Below are 24,622 nucleotides of genomic sequence, written 5' to 3' on the forward strand. Positions count from 1 at the left end.
GGCTTAAATACCCCTCAGTGAGACTAGGCATGATCTGATTGGTTAGGATCTTATGGTTCATGCTGGTTGGAGGTTGGGGCCAAAGGAGAATTCAAGCTAGACTTGAGGCAGGACCATGACCCTGGAAAACAGAAGCTTAAGGGTGCAGTAAGAACTGAAACCTATCGGCGCCATTATTGCCAACATTCCTCCCTTTTTTGTTTGTTAAGGAAGGGGGTGTTGTGTTCGCTCTGGCTTCTTCGAGCTGGCAAGGGGTGGAGTAGGGGAAGGGAGGGTTAGTTGGCAAACAGTGTTGGGGTGCTGAGCCTCATGGTGATGTACACCCAGGCTCTGAAAATGAAAATTTCCTCTTCCCTGAAGTTGATGAAGGTCCCTTGTAGCCATAGGTCATAAAGAGTCTCAAGCCAATCTTCCAACCTCCGCATGGTGGGTATCAGCCAACTATCCTCGCGTTTTGGAGAGGTTGGTATCCCTGGAGGTACAACTGGTTAAATTTTGATTAGCAAGAGCAGACAGTAGTGTGATACAAGGGAGGAAGCTTAAGAATAGGAGAGCAGAACATAGGCATTAGGACGGGCATTGGCCAGGAGAACCACTGTGAAATGTTCCCTAGACAATTTCAAGAGTCCTCCAATTCCCTTCTCCATTTTCTAATTGTTTCTTGAGAGGTGTAGCCATTGGGGGAACCCATTGAGCTTGACAGCAGTGGGTGTCATGAGAATGACCAGATGAGGGCTGGTCCATCGAAGTCCCAATGGAGAGGGTAGAAGATCCTTTTTGGAGAACAAGATGCCCTGGTTTAACAGAAATTGTTATAGGGTAGGGCAGGATCTGGTTTTCATGCTCTCTGAGAAGTTCCCTGAGAAGGCAGGTAGTCAGCCAGAGGAGCAGAGTCTGTTGGAGGCAACTTTTTCTAAGAGAAATGGGTGGCCATACATTATCTAAGACCCAAATAGGAATATTAGGAGCATAAAAAGGTATCTGCTCAGAGACTGCATGCCTAAGGATCTAAATTCTACAAAATCCTATAACTGCCAGGAAAGCTGTAAGCTGTCTTATGGTATGGGGGTTGGGAAACGGAAGATTGGGTTGATGCATTTATGACTCAGGGAGTGAATCTGTCCCTTTAAGGCCACACCTAGGTAGGTGACCTGTGGGAGGCAGGGGCTGTCAGGATTTAAATGTAACACTCTTGGATAAAAGAGAGCTTTAACTCATTATTTTATATAAATTGACACTTTTAACCTTTTAAATGTTTGTACCATATTTAGATAAAGTATAACATAGCACTGTTTCAAGGTGGTCATTTAAGACACATAAGCAAATATGTAAATGAACTCTGATTTAGTAGTACTTAAAGCTTGACAAGATCAGCAGAAAACACAATAATTTCTTTGATAAAATCATTCTCTGTAATGGTTTTTTGTAGATGTTACTCAGAGCAGAACAATATTAAGATAACCTTGTTATTTCATAGACATAGAGGATTTGATTTTAGTTTAACATGACCCTAAAAATCTTTCAGGCAACTCTTAGATTATATTCAACTTTAACTTTATCACACACCGAAGCTTTTATTATACACTTTTCAAACTTACTCAGACCTTCATACAACATACTAAACCCTTTGATGGTTTGTCCTTATCCTTCCTATAATCTTTAGGACAAACCCTTCTTTCCAAAATCCCTTCTTATCCAAAAAACCATTCATTTTTCCTTTAACTACTCAAAAAATACATTTATTACCTATCTATATCCTTTCCAGTTGTTTACTTTGTAACTTGTATTTTAAAATTAACTTTTATAAGAATTTTAAATTTATTATAGGGCTGGAGCAACTAATTAGTAGCCTTATTGTTTTTAGGAATAGGCATAAGGCCTCATTGTCCCTCAGGGGATGACTCTTGAGGGGATTTTGTTGTAGGTGTGGAAACTGTGAGGGATTTTTGAGTTTTATTTGAATAGAGAGGGCCATCCTGGCTCCCCCTACACTCATCTCATCAGTCCACACTGTGGAATCTCTTTGTTCCTGAAGGAGGGGGCAGCAGAGATAGCTGCCTTGGGGGAGGAGAATTTGAGCTTTTAATTGAGATAGTAAATCCTGTCCCAGCAGGGACACTGGAGTTTTAGGTACTATGAGGAAAGAGTGACAGAAGAGGAGGTCTCCCCAAGAGCAGGCCAGAGGCCAGGTAAAGTAGCGCTCTAGGGGCTGGCCAGATTTGTCCTGAACGATAACTTTTGTCATTGGACCAGGGACCAGGAGAAAAAGGTAAAACAGAGAAACGGGCTCCACTGTCTAGGAGGAAAATGACCTTTTGTTTTTCTGCTATTATGGCTCCCCAACATTGATGCCAAGAAGTGGAGTATGGACAGGAGGCTGGGACCCATCACCCATCAATCCATAGTAGGTGGCATCTCACCTTCCATCTGGTGACAGGGGCACTTAGACATTCAGTGGTTACTCTTACAGAGGGCAGGGTCCCGGTTGGGGGTGGGGCTGTCTCCCGGGCTGTCCCCCCTTAAGCATTCTCTGGAGAAGTGCCCCTCCTGTCCACCACAGTAGCAAGTTCAGGATACAGGCCCCAGTCAGGTGGGGCCCTCTCTGAGAGCAGCAATGAGGCCATGGTGTCTTTTATCTTTTTCTCTCCTGTTAGTAAGGTCCCAGACATACAGACATAGCCATAAATATGACATGGCTAGCTATATTACTTGCTTCAGTGACTTTTCCCTTCAGCCACAGTCTGAGTTTTTACGAATATCTGGGACTGAGTGTTAGAAATTTATCTTTGAGGAGAACCTCTCTCACCTGTGACTCTGAGTCCACTGTGGTATGCTTTCTGATAGGTTGTTGCTGTAAAGAAAAGTTGTTATTTTACATTGACACCTGGCACTCTGGAGAGCAAGTCTCTGAACTGTTCTGGGCCTCAGTTTCCTCACTTGAAGAATGAGGGATCTGGTCTAGGTTAAACTATGTTTTTCTACTATGAGATGGCTGAAGTGATATTAATGCCACTTATCTTCTTTACCACTTTTTATTTTTTTAGTAATACTGGGGAATTGAATCCAGGGCATTGCACATGCTGGGCAGACATTCTCCTATTGAGCTACTTCCTCAGCCCCAAATATTATTATTATTTTTATTTCTTACTTTGGCTGTACTGGGCTTGAACTCAGGACTTTCTGCTTGTAAAGAGCCACTCTACTGCTTGAGCTACATAATCATTTCCAACCTGAGTGGCCTAGGCCAGAACCCATTGCTTTTCTAATGAGGTAAGAGTCTGGTCTAGTAGAAGCATAATATCTTTTTATGTCAGTTGAAAGGTTTGGATCACAGAGATAAAGGCTTGAATGTATTTGTCTGGGCATCAGTACAGCTGTTTAGATGTTTTTAAATTTCCCTTAGATCTGGTAACTGGAAGGGAACATACGACCTGCCCTCTTCCTACCATTGCCTGTTGAAGAGGGAAGCATGCGTTAAGAGGTTCTGAGTATTGGAGTGGCTTAGAAGGTAGAAATTTGTATAGGGGACCTCAGTTTACTTTTTTACTTTTATAGAAAAGGTATAATTGGAGTATGGTACTGTAATTTAAGGAAACCTGTGAAGGCCACTTCTCTTGGTCACCCAAGGCATACTGAGGCCAGGCCTCAGTACAAAGCTTCCAACATCTACCAGCCAAAGACTGGAAGATGCAGGTCCCATCTAGAAAGAACAAAATGTTAGGATCCTGTCTTTTAGCTAACAGCAGGCGGCCTCTTTAATAAAGGCTACCTTTTTAACAAAGAAATAATTTGTAAAGTTAGAGAAGGGCATTCGGAGGGCATTTCAGGCCAATAACAGTACCATACGGGACAACTAGTGCTAATATTTGGAGAGAAAAGTTTATGTTGAGGCCAAAGGTATAGAAAATTCTAAATGAGAAGTTTAGAGACCACAGTAATGTCTATTTTGTTATTTCTGGAACTATAACGTCGAGCTAACAATTGGCTTACAAGGGCTGGGTCTGATGCCCTGAGGCATGAGGTGGGGCTAGGAGCAGGACTTGTGCAATGTGCCACTCCCTCCACACACACCTGGGACAAATGACCCTGACTGCCTAGGCCTGATCCTGCAGCCTGTCACCCTTCCCCCCTTCCTGTGTACTCTGTGCACGTTTATTCTAGGGAAGTGTGGCAGGCCACAGCCATTGCCACGTGTGGCTGGCGGCCCAGGATGTGCTGGGTCCTCTCTATGGATTCTCTTAGGTATGGCAGGCATTTTTGCTGTGTCCAGAAGCCGGCATCCTGTGCACAGGTGTGCCTGTTTGCTTTCCCTCCTCCCCTTGTGGGAGTGGAGTTAGAGCGTAAGCATGACAGCAGCAGTTTTTTGTAAGCGCTTTTGTAAAGCAGCTGACTTAAAGTTACTTTAGACTGAGGGGCCTGGCAAACTAATTGGAATAACTTAAGTCATAAGGTTTTTCATGGGAGGCAGGGTCCTGGTAAGCCCAGGGAGGGGAAGGCAGACAGAGACAAAGGACACGTGGTGAGACCGTGGAGGAGGCAGAAAAGGTGTGCTGACATCTTAGGTAAGGGGGGGAAGGCAGAGCCTGGAGGCATGACACACGCCTATGGGATTAGCCATCACCTGTGTCTCTAGTTTGCTCCCATTAATTGGTACTGGCAGGCTTTCAGGAAATGAAACCTCCACTCTCCGGTCACCAAATAAATCCAAGGCTTGGTCTCAGCCCACAGGAAGAGAGCATGAGCTCTTCCAGAGCTGGAACCGCCTTAAGGCCAGAATTGGCAAGGAGTGGCTTGCTTAACTCCATGACAGGGAAAGTTTTTCAGGAAGATAGGAGGAGATAGGTATGGTAAGCAGTGCAAGAAGTCTGCTTACCAGATACCTTAAAAGCAACTGAGGCCAATAGGAATAGGGGACCAGGAACTAGAGAAAAGATTAGATCAAAAAGAATTAACCTAGAAGGTAACACACATGCACAGGAAATTAATGTGAGTCAACTCCCTGTATAGCTATCCTTATCTCAACCAGCAAAAACACTTGTTCCTTCCTATTATTGCTTATACTCTCTCTTCAACAAAATTAGAGATAAGGGCAAAATAGTTTCTGCTGGGTATTGAGGGGGTGGGGGGGAGAGGGAGGGGGCGGAGTGGGTGGTAAGGGAGGGGGTGTGGGCAGGGGGGAGAAATGACCCAAGCCTTGTATGCACATATGAATAATAAAACAATAAAAAAAAAAGAAGTCTGCTTACATGGGAAAGGAGGAGGTTTTGGAGAGGAATTGGCTGATTTATAAACTGGTTCACAGGCTGATAGAATCTGCACAAGGGAACAGAAAGTTCAGAGGGAGGATTTAAAGTCAGAGAGCCAGATTTAGACGATGGTATGAAAAGGCTTGGACATAATGGAATCTCTCCCCATCATCCTGATTGCTCACAGTAGTTATATGTCCCATTAAAGGTTGGGATCTAAAGACCCGAAAAGGGGCCAGTAACTTTGGTTGTCTAAAGGATAAGTGGGCCAGATTTGAGTGCAAAAGCGGATCAAATTTTTGGTTTTATATCTGGGGTCAAATCCAAGGTGTCCAAATTTTTGAGGAGGTATTTCAGTGGGGAGTCAGACAGCAAAGAGAATGTAGAGGCCCCCATTGTGGGACCTGGACCCGGAGGGCTATAATGGGAGTATATTATGAATTGTGGGGCATCCCCGCACGGCTGAAATACCCAAGAACAGCACAAGGCTCATGAGAATCAGTCGTCACTGAGTTCTTGTGGCATGCAAGGCCAAAGGGCCTGGAGCTATGGGTCACCTGGCACCAGGCTTTTTGGATGGGGGGGGGTCTCTGAGACCCACGACAAAATAGACCCAAGCCGGCTGAGAGGGAAGGGAACCCCTCTACCGTCTGAGCCCCAGAGATAGCCAAACAGGGAAAATGCTCAAACCCCAGAGACACCAAAGTGAGAGACCGCAAAGGGAGCCCAAGAAGGGTATGTGGACTCACCAAAGAATGTCCAGTGTTGGATGCGAGAAGGGAGATCAGGAGGATGAGTCCTGGCCAGTCACATCCTCAGGGTGGTCGTGGGGTGAGTCAGAATCAGGGTCCCCCCAGGATTAGTGGGGAGACCCAATCCGAGTCATGGCACCAAATGTAGGCCCCAAAGTGACCACGTGAAGAGGAGTGATCTGGCCAAGAGATTCTTTATTGCCGGGTGGGAGAGGGAGAGAGCTGGTGGGGAGGCAGGGGCTTAAATACCCCTCAATGAGACTCAGCATGATCTGATTGGTTAAGATCTTATGGTTCATGCTGATTGGAGGTTGGGGCAGAAGGAGAATTCAAGCTAGACTTGAGGCAGGACAGTGACCCTGGGAAACAGAAGCTTAAGGTTGCAGTAAGAACCAAAACCTATCGGTGCCATTATTGCCAACAAAAATGAAATGCAACTTATCAGTTTTTTACTTTTATGATTAATGCTTTTTTGTTTCCTGTTTCACAAATAGTTGCCTCTTTAAGTTAGGAAGACTTTCTTCTACATTTTCTTTGAAAAATTTTATTATTTTACTTCACACATTTAGGTTCCCTTTAAATTAATTTTTGTGCATGCTGTCTTAGGGAATCAAGATTTTTTCCATACAAATATCCTATTACTACATGGTAATTTACTAAATAGCTGTATTTTCCCCTTTGGGTTACAGTCAAGTTGCAGTTATAGCTGTATGTGTTTGTATCTATGGATGGACTCTGATCTGTTCCGTTGATCTGTTTGTCTTTCCTTGATACCACACTACCTTGATTATTCTGACTTTATGTTAAATCTTGAAATTTTTTGGTGTAAGTGCTCCAAATTTGTTCTTCCTCCTATTCTAGGTTCTTTGTAATGCCACATAAATTTTAATCACCTTGTCAATTTCCACAAAAATACCCCTTGAGATTTGAATTGGGATTCCACTGAATCTAGAGATTAGTTTTTAAGAGTTAGTATCTCTCCCTTTATTTAGCTCTTTTAAATTCCTCTCATCACTATTTTATAGTTTTCAGTGTAGAGGCAAAGTCATAGATATCATTAATTAGGTTTATTTGTGGAAATTTGGAGCATTTTGATGAAATAACTTTTTAAATTTCATTTTTGACTTTTTGTTGCTAGCATATAGAAATTTTTTCTTTTTTCTTTTTTATTGTGGTTTGAACTCAGGGGCTTGGGCTTGCTAGGCAGGCATTTTACCACTTGAGTCATGGCCCCAGGCCCTAGAAATAATTTTTGCAAAATGACTTTTTATAAAAATACCTAATAGCTTATGGATTCTTTTGGGTTTTCTTTGTATACCATATTTATAAATACAGTTTGCTTTCTTCTTTTCCAATATTTAGACATATTTTCTTTTCTTGCTTAGAATGGTTGCTCCAACCTTCAGTGATTCTTAAACTTTTCTGACTTTATGATCTATTTCAATTTTTTAAATTTGGTGACATACTGGTCTAGACTACAATGATATAAACAAATGTGTGCATGAGATCTGATTGAATCTTGGTTTTAGAAATATTGACAAAAGTTTTGCTTTTGCATTTGGGTAAATTCATGCATAATCTGAATATTCAATGAATTAAATTATTAATTTTTAAATAGTTTGAGTATAGTGTATGGGTACTATGTTTAGGAGATGGGTGTTATTTAGAGGGAAATGATGATGACACATATTTTTACATAGTTTAGCAAAAGTGTATGTATGTGTGTGGAAAGAGAAATAAGCACAAGCAGATATACAAAATATTAACAGTTTTTTCATCTAAATATAGAATTGCCACGTGGTACCCCATGTGTACCACATCAGTACAATTTTATGTGTCAAATAATAAACAAATTTAAATAAGAATAACTATGTGGAGACTTGTGACGTGCAGACTTAGAACAGCCCCATGGTCCTATCCCCTGGTGTTCATTCATACTGCTGTGTGCAGGACCAGGGACTTGTTCCCAGAGTAAAATAGCAAGGATGACAGGATGTATTTGATTATGTTATATGACTGTGTGATTAAGTTAACATAAGACTGCAACCTCTGTCTATATAGTCTCTCTCTCTCCCTCTCTCTCTCTCTCTCTCTCTCTCTCTCTCTCTCTGTTTCTTTCGCCCTTACTAGCTTTGAGGGGACATGTGGCTATGTGGGGGGGGGCCCTATGATACAAAGAATTGCTATAACTTCCAGAAGTTGAGGGCAGATTCCAGTTGTCAGCCCACAAGAAACAAACGACCTTAGTTTTATAGACACAATGAAGTTAATTCTGCCAGCAACCCGAGTGAGCTTAGAAGTGGATCCTTCCCTAAATGATACCTCATGTGACCCTAAGAAGAGGACCCCGCTAAGCCATGCCCACCCAGGGTCCTGACCCACAGAAACCGAGTGATAACTAGTACGTGTTGCTTCAAAGCTGCTGCTTGTAGTAATATTATTATGCAGCAATGAAAAGCTAATACATGGTGGTGCCAAGATGCTTGGATGAGCACGACTGTAGGTGTTTTTGTCAAGGTTTTTATATCAGTAGACTGAGTAGAGCAAATTGTCTGTCCTAGTGTGAGTGGGCCTCATTCAATCAGTTGAAGGCCTGAATAGAACAAAAAGATTGACCCTTCTCTCAGCAAGAGAGAATTCTTCCTGCCTGACTGCCTTTCAAACTGAGGCACTGACTTTTTCCTCTTCCTGAATGTGAATGAAGAATCTGTCCTCTGATTTTAGTTCTTTCATCTCAGACTGAAACTACACCAGGCATTCCTGGTTCTCCAGCTTGTCGATTCACTAGGTAGTTCTTGCTACTTGCCAGACTCCATTACTGAATCAGTTCAAATCCATCCATCCTATAGGTTCTGCTTCTTTGTAGAACCCCGACTGATACACGAGACATTCAAATGTCATTATAATAGTCTTTGAACTTTTCCTTATGTTTGTGCATACTCAAGATAGAATTTGGGGGAAATGTTCTAAAGTCAGCAAGTGTCAGGAGACAGTTCAAAGGAGGATCCTAAGGCTGGGTATGGTGGTGCAGATCTGTAATCCCAGCATTGGAGAGATGGAGACAGGTGGATCACAAGATTGAAGCCAGTTTGGGCTACACGGTGAGTTCCAGGAAAACCTGGGCTATGTAGTGAGATTCTATCTCAAAAAAAAAGTTCCTAAAAAAGATTCACTGGACTTTCTTCTCATTCTCAACCTCCCTTCTTTCCCTTCCTCGTCTGTGAATCTACCTTATTTAATATTGAATTTTAAATGCACGTTAGACACAATAGTTCAACATAAATAATAAATCTACCCCCTTTCCACGTGGATTTATGCTCTATAAACATTACAACGATAGAGTTCAGCCTTAACCTTTGTTCTGTAAATGTTTCTGATTTTTTTTTCCTACTGCTGCATTAGAAAATAAATGTCAGTGGGAATGTAGGATTTTGTAAAACTCGGCAGCTCCACAGATGGCCTCTAATCCATGGTCGGAAAAGACAATGGCTTGAAAATAACTTCAAGAAAGCTCTTCTTAGGTTCCCATCAGAACGTAATGTCACTCTTGATTCTGCATGAGGTCACTAAGATGAATTTAGACACCATCCTCCCAGAGATACCAAACAAACAGAAAATTATATAAAAGCAAGGTTTTACCTAGTATTAACATAACTACATTTTTTCAGAAACCCTAATAATTCTACATGATCAAATAGCTTTTTTGCTCCAGGTTGCTTTTTCTGATGTGACTTGGTAAATAATCTTATAAGAAGTGCACAAGTTTACCCAGAAGCAAATAATGGAGATATGTTTCGCATTTACTTTTCTGAAAAATATACCTGAAGGAAACCTATAACCATTGACTTTATATTTTTAAGGAGGCCTGCACGTAGAGAAGCTGTGGTTCTCTACTTGATTCTTCCCCTTGGGGAGCTTTCAAAACCCTCATTTCTGAGCTCCCATCTTCTCACCCTAGAGTTCATTTTGGCCTGGACTGTGGCCTGTGTATCAGGATTATTGTTTCTCTGGTGATTCTCAACAAAGGTTTAAGAATTATCCTAGTAAAGTTCAATACATATTATTTGAGTGAATAAATGGACAAAATGATAGTACTGGGTGATTTAGGCTGCTCATGCTATACCAAAATTCATAAAGCTAAAGGGAAAAAAGGGGTCAAAGGAGAACGTAAGAGTTTTTTTGAGATAGGGTCTTGCAAACTATTTGCCCCATATGGCTGTGAGGCACGATCCTCCTGATCTCTGCCTCCTGAGTAGCTAGGATTATAGGCGTGAGCCTCTGGCACCTGGCTCTCTTTTCTTTCTTCCTTGTCTTTGATATGATCTTAATTATAGTCTTAAAGAGACTAAAAAGATTTTATAGCTATGAAAGGAGAGAATGATGCTGTAGATAAAACACTACACAGATACTAAGGAATAGTTGTTGGAGATTAAAAATATGCTGTTAGTATTAAAAAACCATATATGAAGTTGAAAGAAAAAAATTGAGGAAATCATATCAAAAGTAGAACACAAAAACAGATGAAACTAAAGGAAATCACATGATACATATATATGACTAAGAGGATTAATGTGAAAAATACAAAACCTCAAAAAATAGAGAAAATAAAAACAAAGAAATTATCAAAGAAATGATGCAAGAAAAATTCCTAGAACTGAAAAACAAGAGTGTTCATCATAAACATTCCTACCATCGAACGCACAGCAAAAATACCTAAAAGACTATCATCACTGTCTCTGAAAATAAGTGCATATTATCAAAGAGCTTGGAAGAAAATAAAAATCAAAAAAGCAGTAAGAAGGATCTTACTCAGACTCTGAAGTGTAAATACAATGTTCTGCTCTTGATATGTATGACTCTTCAACAATTAAAAATTTTAAGAAAATCATAAAATGTTAAAGGAACTTGAAGTTTTAAGGAATTCTGTAATTTTTTTTGGCACTATTAGGACTTGAACTCAGGGCCTTCACCTTGAGCCACTCCACCAGCCCTTTTTTGTGATGGGTTTTTTTCAGATAGGGTTCTCTTGAACTATTTCCCTGGGCTTCAAACTGGCATCCTCCTGATCTCTGCGTCCTGAGTAGCTAAGATTACAGGCATGAGCCCCCAGCACCAGGCTTTAAGGAATTCTATAGTGGTTTCTTTCATAAATATGGCAACTAAGAGTGCCTAATTTAAAACAAGCCTAGAAGATAAGGAAGGTGACTGGAGAAAAGGAACCAAGAGAAAACCAGCTTCCATTATAACTTTTCCTAATGGAGGGTTAAGGCCACTTATCTTAGTCCATTTTGTGCTTGAGCCTGAATTGGTAAGGAAAAGAAATTTATCTCACACAGTTCTGGCTTGGGAAGTCTAAGTCAAGGCACCCAATTTGACCCAGCAAGGCCCTTCTTGCTGTGGAAGGTGGAAGAGTAAGCTTACCTATCACTGTGTGAGGCTCTTTTATGAGGGTCTCAATCTTTTTGGTGAGGAAGGAGCCCTCATGACCTAATCACCTATTAAAGCCCCCACTTCTTAATATACCATCCCACTGGCAACATCTGAGTTCTGGAGGGGACACATTCAAACCCTAGCACCAACTAACCACATATAATTTTGGAATTCTACAAAGGACTAGCAAATTTCTCAAGATGATGTCCCAAAGTTCAAAATTTCTCATGATAAAGGACTAAATACAAAATTTTGCTGATGTTACAATTACATAAAAAGTGTATCTATAAAATGGCCAACCATAAAATGATAAAATAAAAATATTTTGATAGTATGTTTGTATTGATGATGCTTTTATTCACTCAAAATTTTTCTTAATATTGTCATATTGGTTTTGCAATTAAAAGATGAAGTTTCTTTAAGGTAATTGGCCCCAAGTACAAAATAATAGCCTTATTCATTTTGTTTACTTTCAGGACATGTTCCAAGATGATTTCATGAAGGCTTAAGTGCTCCACTTAGTATTAGGAAGAAGTAAAATGTTAAGGGATATTTAAGCTCTGTAAAGTTGAACAGAATCACATTTGAATGACAGGATATAATTACTGATCACTAAGGATATGGTACAAAATGTACCCAACTCCACCTCTTCTTACTTAGCTAAGAACAGAGTGCCTCAGTGAGATATGAGATTAATAAAATATCAAAAGAGCTATCACAATTGAAAGAATTATTACTAAAATCTAATAAAACCTATATTATCCACAAAGGACTAGAATTCATATTCCCCATTTATCATTTAATTGAAATCTACCTTTTATTTTCATGTTATTGTTTCCCAAGAATATTTATCTGACTACTCTAAACTTGTAAGTCCCTTATGAGCAACTATCGTATCTTACTAAGTATATCTCTCTGTTGTATTGTGAGTTTCCCTCAAAGCAGAACCTAGACAGTCCTGGAGACAAATACTTTATTTGTGGGTGCAATCCTAGGGAGCAGGAATTAGGGAGTGGTAAGATAAAATAGGAAAGGAGAAAAGGGACTTTAAAGGGTGCATTCTCATGGTTGCCATTTTAGGTCATGAGAGCCTGGCTGGACTCAGCATGAGGCATGTGGCATGAGGACCAGAACCATGTTCTATGCCTACATTCCTGGAATCTTGCCCTAGGCTTTCCAGATTCTCAGTCAAAGCTTTGAATCATGTGATCCAACCCTGTGGCCCCCAAGCTTCTGCTCTAATCAGTAATATCATAAAAGACCATCCAAGAAAAAGTTGCATTTTTCTTTTTCTTCTCATACCTTCCCTTCTTTCCCTTCCTTTCTTTTTATTTTATCATTTTTTCAGTACCGGGGTTTGAACTTAGAGCCTTTGGCTTGCTCGGTAGGTACTCTACCCCTTGAGCCAAGACCCCAGCCCTTTTTTGCTTTAGTTTTTTTTTTTTTTCCATATAGGTCTCACACTTTTTGTACAGGCTGGTCTCAAATCATAATTCTTTTACCTATACCTCCCTCATAGATGGGGTTACAGATACCTGGCTTCCTTGTTGAGATAGAGCCTCACTAACTTTTTTGTCTGGGCTGGCCTCAAACCATGATCCTCCTAATCTCTGTCTCCCCACTAGCTGGTATTCTAGGCATGTACCACCATACCTGGCCTTCACTTTTCACTTTATAGCTACACTTCCAATAATTAATTTTATTTTGTGTATTTATAGCCAGTAACAATCCTTCTCATATCAGTATAAGCTAACAATTTTTTATAAACTGTGAGGGTATCTCAGAAATCCCCAAATGAGCCTCAGGCTGTGTCTGGACTTAGAAATCTGAAAGTGGCCCTCTTCTCTGCATGCTGCTGTCTTCTCTCTGTCATGGTTAAAATGATCCATCATGCCATGGGAAGCAGGGATGAGAAATGGAGAGGGGAAACTGAGTTGCTGGGTACACATGGCCCAGAGGGCTAGTTGCATCCTGTCCTTCAAGTCTTTATGGGCCAGGAACCCCCTGAGGAGAGTGTTGGGGGAGGGAGAGCCAAAAGAATAAACTGTGCAGAGGCTGAAAGTGGGAATCACTTGGGAGAAGAGCAGGTAGAATGACTTTGGGCTTCATCCCCAGAAAAAAACAAGTGTACATAAACGATGGCCCAGTTAAGGGGGTCCAGATAGACACCAAGCTGGTTGCCTTTGCTCACTGGCAGTGACTGGATGTGTGTTCTGATTCTGCGATGGTTTACACATTGTTATCCTAAACTATACAGGTCAGCTAGCTGCTCCCTGAATATTTCAGGGTGCAGCCTTGTGCCATAGTACGTCTACCATCTTACTTCCTAGCCCTCAGAATTCTGTCCCCAACTCCAGCTTTAGTGGAAACTGTCATCAGTCATTCAAAGCTCACTGCCTGTACTGATATGGCTACTCTCCATGATTGAGTGGTCCATGTTCCTGGAACTCAAAGATGTGAGAATACTGCTAAGAAGGCAAAGCATATAAAGAAGTCTAGTTACCTCTAAGGACCACATAACTGTCACCACACAAGGCACATGCCATAGTGAGAGGAGTGGCCAATGAAAGCTCCATGGAGGACTTGAGCTGGTTTTACAAGGCTGTGGAAGATTTGGAAAAATAGGGGAAAGAGAGGCCAGGAAAGAACAAAGGGCCAGACAAGGCAAGGATCAAAGGAAGGAATATGCCTGGTCCATTGCCAGGACTTGCAAATGGCTTGATCTGTGACTCCACCAACACTTGTTAACTTCCTACTGAATGTGCGTCAGCACCATAAACCAGAATCCACTAGAATAATGTTGGGAATATTTTCCGTTTTTCTTTTAAGCTGCAGTTCAACCATTGCCTTACCTTGCATAAGATCTTGAAAACTGCACAAACCATGGTTTTGGCAAAACCCTGGCTAAGTATACTCATCTTTACTGGCATCAAGAACACTTAAAAGTCAGCCATCACAACCTGTAGAGTACTTCCTTTGCAAGCTTGAAGCACTGAGTTTAAACCCCAGTCCCACCAAAAAGCAAAAAACAACAAAAAAACCAGAAAGGGATTCTAATGGGGGAAAAAATGTGTCTTGACACATAGCTATTTTCCCACAGAATTTAGAGAAATGAATATCACATTAGTGATATTCATAATCTATAATCCATTTAACATTTTATACTTAAAATTATTCCCCCCCTTTTTTTGTGGTACTGGGGTTTGAACTCAGGGCCTACACCTTGAGCCACACCACCAGCTCTTTTTTAGGATGGGCTTTTTGAGATAGGGTCTCGAGAACTATTTGCCTGGGCTGGCTTCAAACCACAATCCTCCTGATCAATACCTCCTGAGTAGCTAGGATTGCAGGCATGAGCCAACAACACTGGGCAAAATGATTTCCTTTATGTTGGAAGCAAAAATCACATTAATTATTAGTTTAACTTTCTAGTTCTAATAGGAAGGGAAGGAACACTGCCTAACTCATTTTATGAAGTCAATATTACTCTCATCCCAAAACCAGATGAAGACACCTCCAAAAAGGAGAACTATAGGGCAATTTCCTTAATGAATATCAATGCAAAAATCCTTAATAAAATAATGGCAAACCGAATCCAACAACACATCAGAAAGATAATACACATTGACCAAGTGGGCTTCATCCCAGGGATGCAGGGGTGGTTCAACATATGCAAATCTATAAATGTAACACAGCACATTAATAGAAGCAAAGACAAAAACCACTTGGTCATCTCAATAGAGGCAGAAAAAGCCTTCGACAAGAACCAACACCACTTCATGATAAAAGCTCTAGAAAATTAGGACTAGAAAGAAAGTACCTCATTACTGTAAAGACTATATATGACAAATCTACAGCCAACATCATACTTAACAGTGAAAAACTGAAACCATTTCCCCTAAAATCAGGAGCTAGACAAGGGCGCCCACTATCCCCACTCTTATTCAACATAATATTGGAATTTCTAGCCAGAGCAATTAGGCAAGAAGAAGAAATAAAAGGAATAGAAATAGGCAAACAAACTGTCAAAATATCCTTATTTGCAGATGATATGATCCCATACCTTAAAGACCCAAAAAACTCTACCCAAAAACTCTTAGACACCATAAACAGCTACAGCAAGGTGGCAAGATACAAAGTCAATCTATAAAAATCATTAGCTTTTAAATACACCAACAATGAACAAACTGAGAAGGAATATATGGAAACAGTTCCATTCACAATAGCCTCAAAAAAAAATCAAATACCTAGGAGTAAATTTAACAAAAGATGTGAACTAACTCTACAAGGAGAATTACACACTCCTGAAGAAAGAGATCAAGGAAGACTACAGAAAATGGAAAGGTCTCCCGTGCTCATGGATTGGTAGAATCAACATAGTAAAAATGGCTATACTACCAAAAGCAATCTACATATTTAATGCAATTCCCATCAAAATCCCAATGACTTTCATCACAGAGACTGAAAAATCTACTCTAAAGTTCATTTGAAAACACAAGAGACCGTGAATAGCCAAGGCAATACTCAGCAAAAAAAGCAATGCTGGAGATATCACAAAACCTGACTTCAAATTATATTACAAAGCAATAGCAATAAAAACAGCATGGTACTGGCATAAAAACAAACATGAAGACCAGTGGAACAGAACAGAAGATCCAGATATGAATCCACACAACTATACCCATCTCATTTTTGACAAAGATGCCAAAAACATATGATGGAGAAAAGACAGCCTCTTCAACAAATGTTGCTGGGAAAAGTGGTTGTCTGTCTGCAAGAAACTGAAAGTAGATCCATGTCTATCACCCTGTACTAGTATCAACTCAAAATGGATCAAAGACCTAAATATTAGACCTGAAACTCTGAAGTTAGTACAGGAAGGAGCAGGAAAACATTCTGGAACTAATAGGCATAGGCAAGGAATTCCTCAATAAAACCCCAGCAGCCCAGCAACTAAGAGAAAGGATGGACAAATGAGACTTCATAAAATTAAAAAGCTTCTGCACAACAAAAGAAATGGTCTCTAAACTGAAGAGACCACCCACAGAGAGGGAGAAAATACTTGCCAGCTATACATCAGACAAGGGACTGATAACCAGAACATACAGGGAACTTAAGAAACTAAACTCTCCTAAAATCAATGAACCAATTAAAAAATGGGCAAGTGAACTTAACAGAACTTTCTCAAAAGAAGAAATTCAAAGGGCAAAAAACACATGAAAAAATGCTCACCATCTCTAGCCATAAAGGAAATGCAAATCAAAACCAAACTAAGATTCCACCTCACCCCTGTTAGAATAGCCATCACCAAAAACACCACCAATAGCAGGTGTTGGTGAGGATGTGGGGAAAAAGGAACCCTAATCCACTGCTGGTAGGAACACAAGCTGGTGCAACCACTCTGGAAAAAAATGTGGAGACTTCTTAAAAATCTAAACATAGACCAGCCATATGATCCAGCAATCCCACTCCTGGGGATATACCCAAAGGAATGCAACACAATTACTCCAGAGGCACCCATGTTTATTGCAGTACTATTCACAATAGCCAAGTTATGGAAACAACAAAGATGCCCCACTATTGATGAATGGATCAAGAAAATGTGGTACTTGTACATAATGGAATTTTACTCAGCCATGAAGAAGAATGAAATCATTTGCAGGTAAATGGATGGAACTAGAGAACATCATTCTGAAGAGGTCATAAAGCTCAGAAGACTAAAAATTGTATGTTCTCCCTCATATGTGAACTTTACTTCTAGGGCAAATGCAGCAATGCAATTGGACTTGGGTCACATGACAAGGGGAGAGCACATATGGGTGATATAGGAATAGGAAGAAAACTCAAAACATGAAAGCATTTGATGTCCCCACTCCAGAGGAACTAATATAGAAACCTTAAAGCTACAGAGGTTATCATGAGAAGGGGATCAGTAACCAGGGTGAAGATCAGTTAGAGATGAAATCAACATGGGTCATAACACAGGGTACATGAAAGCAATGCTAGGAATATTTCTGTATAGCTATCCTTAACTCAACTAGCAAAAACACTTTGTCTTCCTTATTATGCTTGTCTCTTTTCTTCAACAAAATTAGTGATAAAGGCAGAACAGGACCTTCCTGGAACTGAGGAAGGGAGTGGGGGAAGGGTGGGGGAGGGGGGCAGGGGGGAGAAATGACCCAAACAATGTATGCACATGTGAATAAATGAATAAAAAAAAATAAATTTAAAAAGAGTAAAAGCAAAAAACAAAACAAAGCAAAAAAAAAAAAAACTTTCTAGTTCTTAACTTACCTGACCTCTAAGAAATAAAATATTTCTGCCTTAAACCTACAAATCATCAAACTACCCTATTAACAGTGAATAATTATCATTGCCTAAATATTACTTCAGTGTGGATTATAACCATTTCACCTTTCCATCATACAGTGACGCAAAAACACGCATCAAAGACTTTCAAAGTTTCAAAAATAAGTATGTTAAATATTGTGTCTTTTTTATTTTTGTTTTCTTGAAACAGAGCTTCACTGGCCTTGAATTCACAATCCTCCTCCCTTAGCCTCCTGTAGGCTGGAATTGCAGGTGTGCACTACCATGGCCAGTTTAACATTGTGTCATAATCATATAATCACTTCTTAGTTTTCCTCTACGTATTTGCTAAGTAGGAACTACAACCTCAGCCTTATAGAAACAGATCCTGTTTGAACTCTTCTTTTTCCTGGAGTAAATACTGAATCTTCTCTACTAAGACCTGTCTTTATATGGGCTGGATTTCATCTCACCTTCTCTGTCTTGTGACATCTGCACTTCCTATACCATCATCATCTTGTGTTGGAGACAGTTTCCCTTTCCCTGCAGATCCTTTGCTGAGCTAGCAATGTAGGTTTAAAAATAAGACAGTAAGAAGATCTCTGTTTGGCGTGCTGAGATTTGGTTAAGTATCCCAAAGGCCCAGGTATTGATGCTTTGGTTCCCAGAGTGGTGTTACTGGTAGGTGGTGGAAACTTTAAGAGGCAGAGCCTAATGGGAGGTCTTTAGGTCATTGGGAGTGTGCCATGGAGGAGAATTGTGAGATCATGGCCCTGTCTTTACTCTTATTTCCTAGCCCAGCCTGAAGTGAGTGGTTTTGTTACTCCATGTGTCTTCACCATGATTATGCTGCCTCTCCTCAGACCCAAAGCAGCAGGGTCAACTGATAATGGATTGAAACCTCTGAAACGGGGAAACAAAATCAATTTTTTCTTTCTATAAGTTGATAACTTGTAAGTCGACCTCAGATATCTACCATGGCAATAATGAGTTAATGGCACAAGTCTACTCTAAATGCATGCAGAAGGGAGAATTCCAAGATGGCGGCTAGAGGTAGGAAGCAGAAAGCGACCCTCCTATAGTGAAATCTTGGAGAGATGCTGGAGACACACTTTGCAGGCATAATCACCGAGAAAAGGCATAACTTTGACTCCTCCACATCTCCAGCCGGCGCAGAGAATCTCCACTTCACATTAAACGGAGAAACGAGGAGGGCCCCCGGGGCCACCAGTGGCCGGCGCCCATACAGCTTGGGAAGACGCGGACCAGGTGAGCTTCGCGGTACCGCGGTAGCCCCACAGACAAGCCTGGGCCAGAGCAGCATAGCCCCCTGGACAGACTGACCTCCACCCGGGAAAAAAAGGGAAACTGAGTACCAAGCAATAAGACAGTTAAGACACGCTGGAAAGAGGGTGGGGCGCCCTGAGCGCTGAAGATTGGGGGAAGGGAATCCTTCCCAGGACTGTAAATAAACAAGCGGGGCGGGCTGGAGAGGCTCTGGCGGGAGCGGGGCGTGCCCAGTAACCAGGAGTGGGGACGCTTGTGAGAGGAGGGAAGACCCACTTCCCACGTGAACTGTAAATAAACACGCAGGCCTGACAACGTGGGGCAGTGTCACCTTTCCCAGTGCTTGGAAAGGGGAAAGCCTGTAGCAGAGGCTCCCGCACAGGAGAACTCTGAGCAAACAAAGCCTGTGGGACCAGGTGAGTGCTAGCTCACCCCAGAGATCTGCATAAATAACTCCGCCAGCTACAGGCTGAGAGCAGCAGGCAGGTGAGGCACAGTTGCAGATCCCACTCTCAGAACTGCCTCCAGACGCATTTTTCTTTTTCTCCCTACCTTTGATGAGAGAACAACCGAATTACACCTTCAAGCAGAAAGACTTTCTGAAACTATTGCATTTGAACTGGAGAAACTTGGTGGGGCTTTTTTTTTTTTCTTGTGTGTGTGTGTGAGTGTAGTTTTGTTCTACTTTATGCATCCCCTTTGATGAGACAACTACAGAACAACAACTGAGGCACCAACTCCAGGACTGGAGATTGAGACGGACATCCAAATTATTAAGACTGAAATTGCATTGCATATAAACTTGGAAGTTTTTTGGGGTTTTTTTTTTTTTAATTTTCTATTTTCCATTTTATTTTAATTCATTTTTATAAATAGATATTACTTTCATATACTTATTTTTTATTTTTTTATCTTTGATTTTCAATCCTCTCTCTGTCTCTCTAATGTCTGTTCAGCTTACTGTCGATTAGTACACTAACACTCCCTGTTTATACCTTTGAAACTCTCTTGTCTGATACCTTGTTCTGCTTTCTCCCTCTTGTCTGTATATTTGTTTTCCCCTTTTCTTTAACTTCTTGCTTTCCATCTCAGCTCACTCTTCCATTCTCAATATTACCATTGTTATTATTACAAGCTAGAAAATACTTAATTACACACAGTACAGGGACAGCAACAACACCAAGGACAATGACGGGAAGACAGAAAAAACAGGGAAACCAGTTTCCCCACAGCAAAAAAATTAGTACAGGAACCAGAGGGGAATGAAGAGAACAGAAACTCAGATCCAGACTCCAACAAAATGAAGATAAACTATGCCAAAGGACCCAATGAAGCCCACAAGAATAACTTAAAAGAAGACATACTACAAGTACTCAATGAGAATTTTATAGAGATGATACTGGATAGGGTCAACCAAAATGTACAGGAGACACTCAAGAAATTCCAAGACAATAAAAATAGAGAATTTGAAAAAGCAAAAGAAGAAATAAAGGAAACCATAGAAGCACTGTATAAACACCAAAGTGAAAGAGAGAACACAATGAATAAACGGATAAATGAACTCAGGACAAAAATAGACAACAATAAAGAAGAAAACTGCAAGGATATGGAAAACCTCAGAAAAAAGAATGAAACAGAACTGCAAAACAAAACGGAAGGCCAATCCAGCAGAATAGAACAAACAGAAGACAGAATCTCAGAACTTGAAGATGAAATGGTAATTAAAGGAAAAACCGAAGAACTATTAATTAAACAACTCAAGACCTGTGAAAAGAAAATGCAAGAACTCACTGACTCCATCAAAAGACCAAACTTGAGAATCATGGGCATCGAAGAAGGAGAAGAGGTGCAAGCGAAGGGAATGCGTAATATATTCAACAAAATAATAACGGAAAATTTCCCAAATCTAGAGAAAGATATTCCCATACAGATGCAAGAGGCCTCCAGGACACCAAACAGACCAGATCAAAATAGAACTACTCCACGACATATCATCATTAAAACAACAAGTTCAGAAACTAAGGAAAGAATATTGAAGGCTGTAAGAGAGAAAAAACAAGTAACATACAAAGGTAAACCCATCAAAATCACAGCAGACTTCTCAACAGAAACATTAAAAGCAAGAAGAGCGTGGGGTGAGATCTTCCGGGCACTGAATGAAAATAACTTCAACCCCAGGATACTCTACCCAGCAAAACTATCATTCAAAATAGATGGAGCAATAAAAGTCTTCCATGAGAAGCAGAAACTAAAACAATATGTGACCACAAAGCCACCATTACAAAAGATTCTGCAAGGGATCCTGCACACAGAAAGTGACACCCAACTTAACCATGAAAAGGCAGGCAGCACCAAACCACAGGATAAGAAAAAGCAGTACTAACACTTAATATTAATGGACTTAATTCACCCATCAAAAGACACCGTTTGACAAAATGGATTAAAAAAGAAGATCCAACAATTTGTTGCTTACAGGAGACTCATCTCACTGACAGAAATAAGCATATGCTTAGAATGAAAGGCTGGAAGAAGATTTACCAAGCCAATGGCCCCCAAAAACAAGCAGGAGTAGCAATACTTATCTCTGACAAAGTAGACTTCAAACCTACATTGATCAAACGAGATAAAGAAGGACATTCCATACTAACAAAAGGGGAAATAGACCAAAAGGAAATAATAATCATCAATCTGTACGCACCCAATGTCAACGCACCCAATTTCATCAAACATACCCTGAAAGACCTAAAAGCATATATAAACGCCAACACAGTGGTTGTGGGAGACTTTAACACCCCATTATCATCAATAGATAGGTCATCCAAACAAAAAAATCAATAAAGAAATCCAAGATCTAAAATATGCAATAGATCAAATGGACCTAGTAGATGTCTACAGAACATTTCATCCAACCTCTACACAATATACATTCTTCTCAGCAGCCCATGGAACCTTCTCCAAAATAGATCATATCCTAGGGCACAAAGCAAGCCTCAGCAAAAATAAGAAAATAGAAATAATACCGTGCATACTATCTGACCACAATGCAGTAAAAGTAGAACTCAACAACAAAAGTAAAGACAAAAAACATGCAAACAGCTGGAAACTAAATAACTCATTACTTAATGAAGAATGGATCATCGATGCAATAAAAGAGGAAATTAAAAAGTTCCTGGAAGTCAATGAAAATGAAAACACAACCTACCGGAACCTATGGGACACAGCTAAGGCAGTCTTGAGAGGAAAGTTTATAGCCATGAGTGCATATATTAAAAAGACTGAAAGATCCCAAATCAATGACCTAATGATACATCTCAAAGTCCTAGAAAAGCAAGAACAAGCAAATCCCAAAACAAATAGAAGGAGAGAAATAATAAAAATAAGAGCTGAAATCAACGAAATAGAAACCAAAAAAACCATACAAAGAATTAATGAAACAAAAAGTTGGTTCTTTGAAAAAATAAACAAGATCGATAGACTCCTGGCAAACCTGACTAAAATGAGGAGAGAAAAAACCCAAATTAGTAGAATTAGGAATGCAAAAGGGGAGATAACAACAAACACCATGGAAGTCCAGGAAATCATGAGAGACTACTTTGAGAACCTATATTCAAGTAAATTTGAAAATCTAAAAGAAATGGACAGATTTCGAGATACATATGAGCATCCAAAACTGAACCAAGAGGAAATTAATCACCTGAATAGACCTATCACACAAAATGAAATTGAAGCAGCAATCAAGAGTCTCCCCAAAAAGAAAAGTCCAGGACCTGATGGATTCTCTGCTGAATTCTATCAGACCTTTAAAGAAGAACTGATACCAACCCTCCTTAAACTGTTCCATGAAATAGAAAGGGAAGGAAAACTGCCAAACACATTTTATGAAGCCAGTATTACACTTATCCCAAAACCAGGCAAAGACACCTCCAAAAAGAACTATAGGCCAATCTCCTTAATGAACATTGATGCAAAAATCCTCAACAAAATATTGGCAAATCGAATTCAGCAACACATCAAAAAGATTATTCACCACGACCAGGTAGGCTTCATCCCAGGGATGCAGGGGTGGTTCAACATACGAAAATCAATAAACGTAATAAACCACATTAACAGAAGCAAAGACAAAAACCACTTGATCATCTCAATAGATGCAGAAAAAGCCTTTGATAAGATCCAACATCATTTCATGATAAAAGCTCTAAGAAAACTAGGAATAGAAGGAAAGTTCCTCAACATTATAAAAGCTATATATGACAAACCTACAGCCAGCATTATACTTAACAGAGAAAAATTAAAACCATTCCCTCTAAAATCAGGAACCAGACAAGGATGCCCACTATCTCCACTCCTATTCAACATAGTACTGGAATTCCTAGCCAGAGCAATTAGGCAAGAAGAAGGAATAAAAGGAATACAAATAGGTAAAGAAACTGTCAAAATATCCCTATTTGCAGACGACATGATCCTATACCTTAAAGACCCAAAAAACTCTACTCAGAAGCTTCTAGACATCATCAATAGCTATAGCAAGGTAGCAGGATATAAAATCAACATAGAAAAATCATTAGCATTTCTATACACTAACAATGAGCAAACTGAAAAAGAATGTATGAAAACAATTCCATTTACAATAGCCTCAAACAAAATCAAATACCTAGGTGTAAACCTAACAAAAGATGTGAAAGACCTCTACAAGGAAAACTATACACTTCTGAAGAAAGAGATTGAGGAAGACTATAGAAAGTGGAGAGATCTCCCATGCTCCTGGATTGGTAGAATCAACATAGTAAAAATGTCGATACTCCCCAAAGTAATCTACACGTTTAATGCAATTCCCATCAAAATTCCAATGACATTCATTAAAGAGATTGAAAAATCTACTGTGAAATTTATATGGAAACACAAGAGGCCACGAATAGCCAAGGCAATACTCAGTCAAAAGCACAATGCAGGAGGTATCACAATACCTGACTTCAAACTATATTACAAAGCAATAACAATAAAAACAGCATGGTACTGGCACAAAAACAGACATGAAGACCAGTGGAACAGAATAGAGGATCCAGATATGAAGCCACACAACTATAAGCAACTTATCTTTGACAAAGGAGCTAAAAATATACGATGGAGAAATAGCAGCCTCTTCAACAAAAACTGCTGGGAAAACTGGTTAGCAGTCTGCAAAAAACTGAAACTAGATCCATGTATATCACCCTATACCAAGATTAACTCAAAATGGATCAAGGATCTTAATATCAGACCCCAAACTCTTAAGTTGATACAAGAAAGAGTAGGAAATACTCTGGAGTTAGTAGGTATAGGTAAGAACTTTCTCAATGAAACCCCAGCAGCACAGCAACTAAGAGATAGCATAGATAAATGGGACCTCATAAAACTAAAAAGCTTCTGTTCATCAAAAGAAATGGTCTCTAAACTGAAGAGAACACCCACAGAGTGGGAGAAAATATTTGCCAATTATACATCAGACAAAGGACTGATAACCAGAATATACAGGGAACTTAAAAAACTAAATTCTCCCAAAACTAATGAACCAATAAAGAAATGGGCATGTGAACTAAACAGAACTTTCTCAAAAGAAGA

The sequence above is a fragment of the Castor canadensis genome, chromosome 6 (assembly GCF_047511655.1).
Source record: "Castor canadensis chromosome 6, mCasCan1.hap1v2, whole genome shotgun sequence".
Taxonomy (NCBI): domain Eukaryota; kingdom Metazoa; phylum Chordata; class Mammalia; order Rodentia; family Castoridae; genus Castor; species Castor canadensis.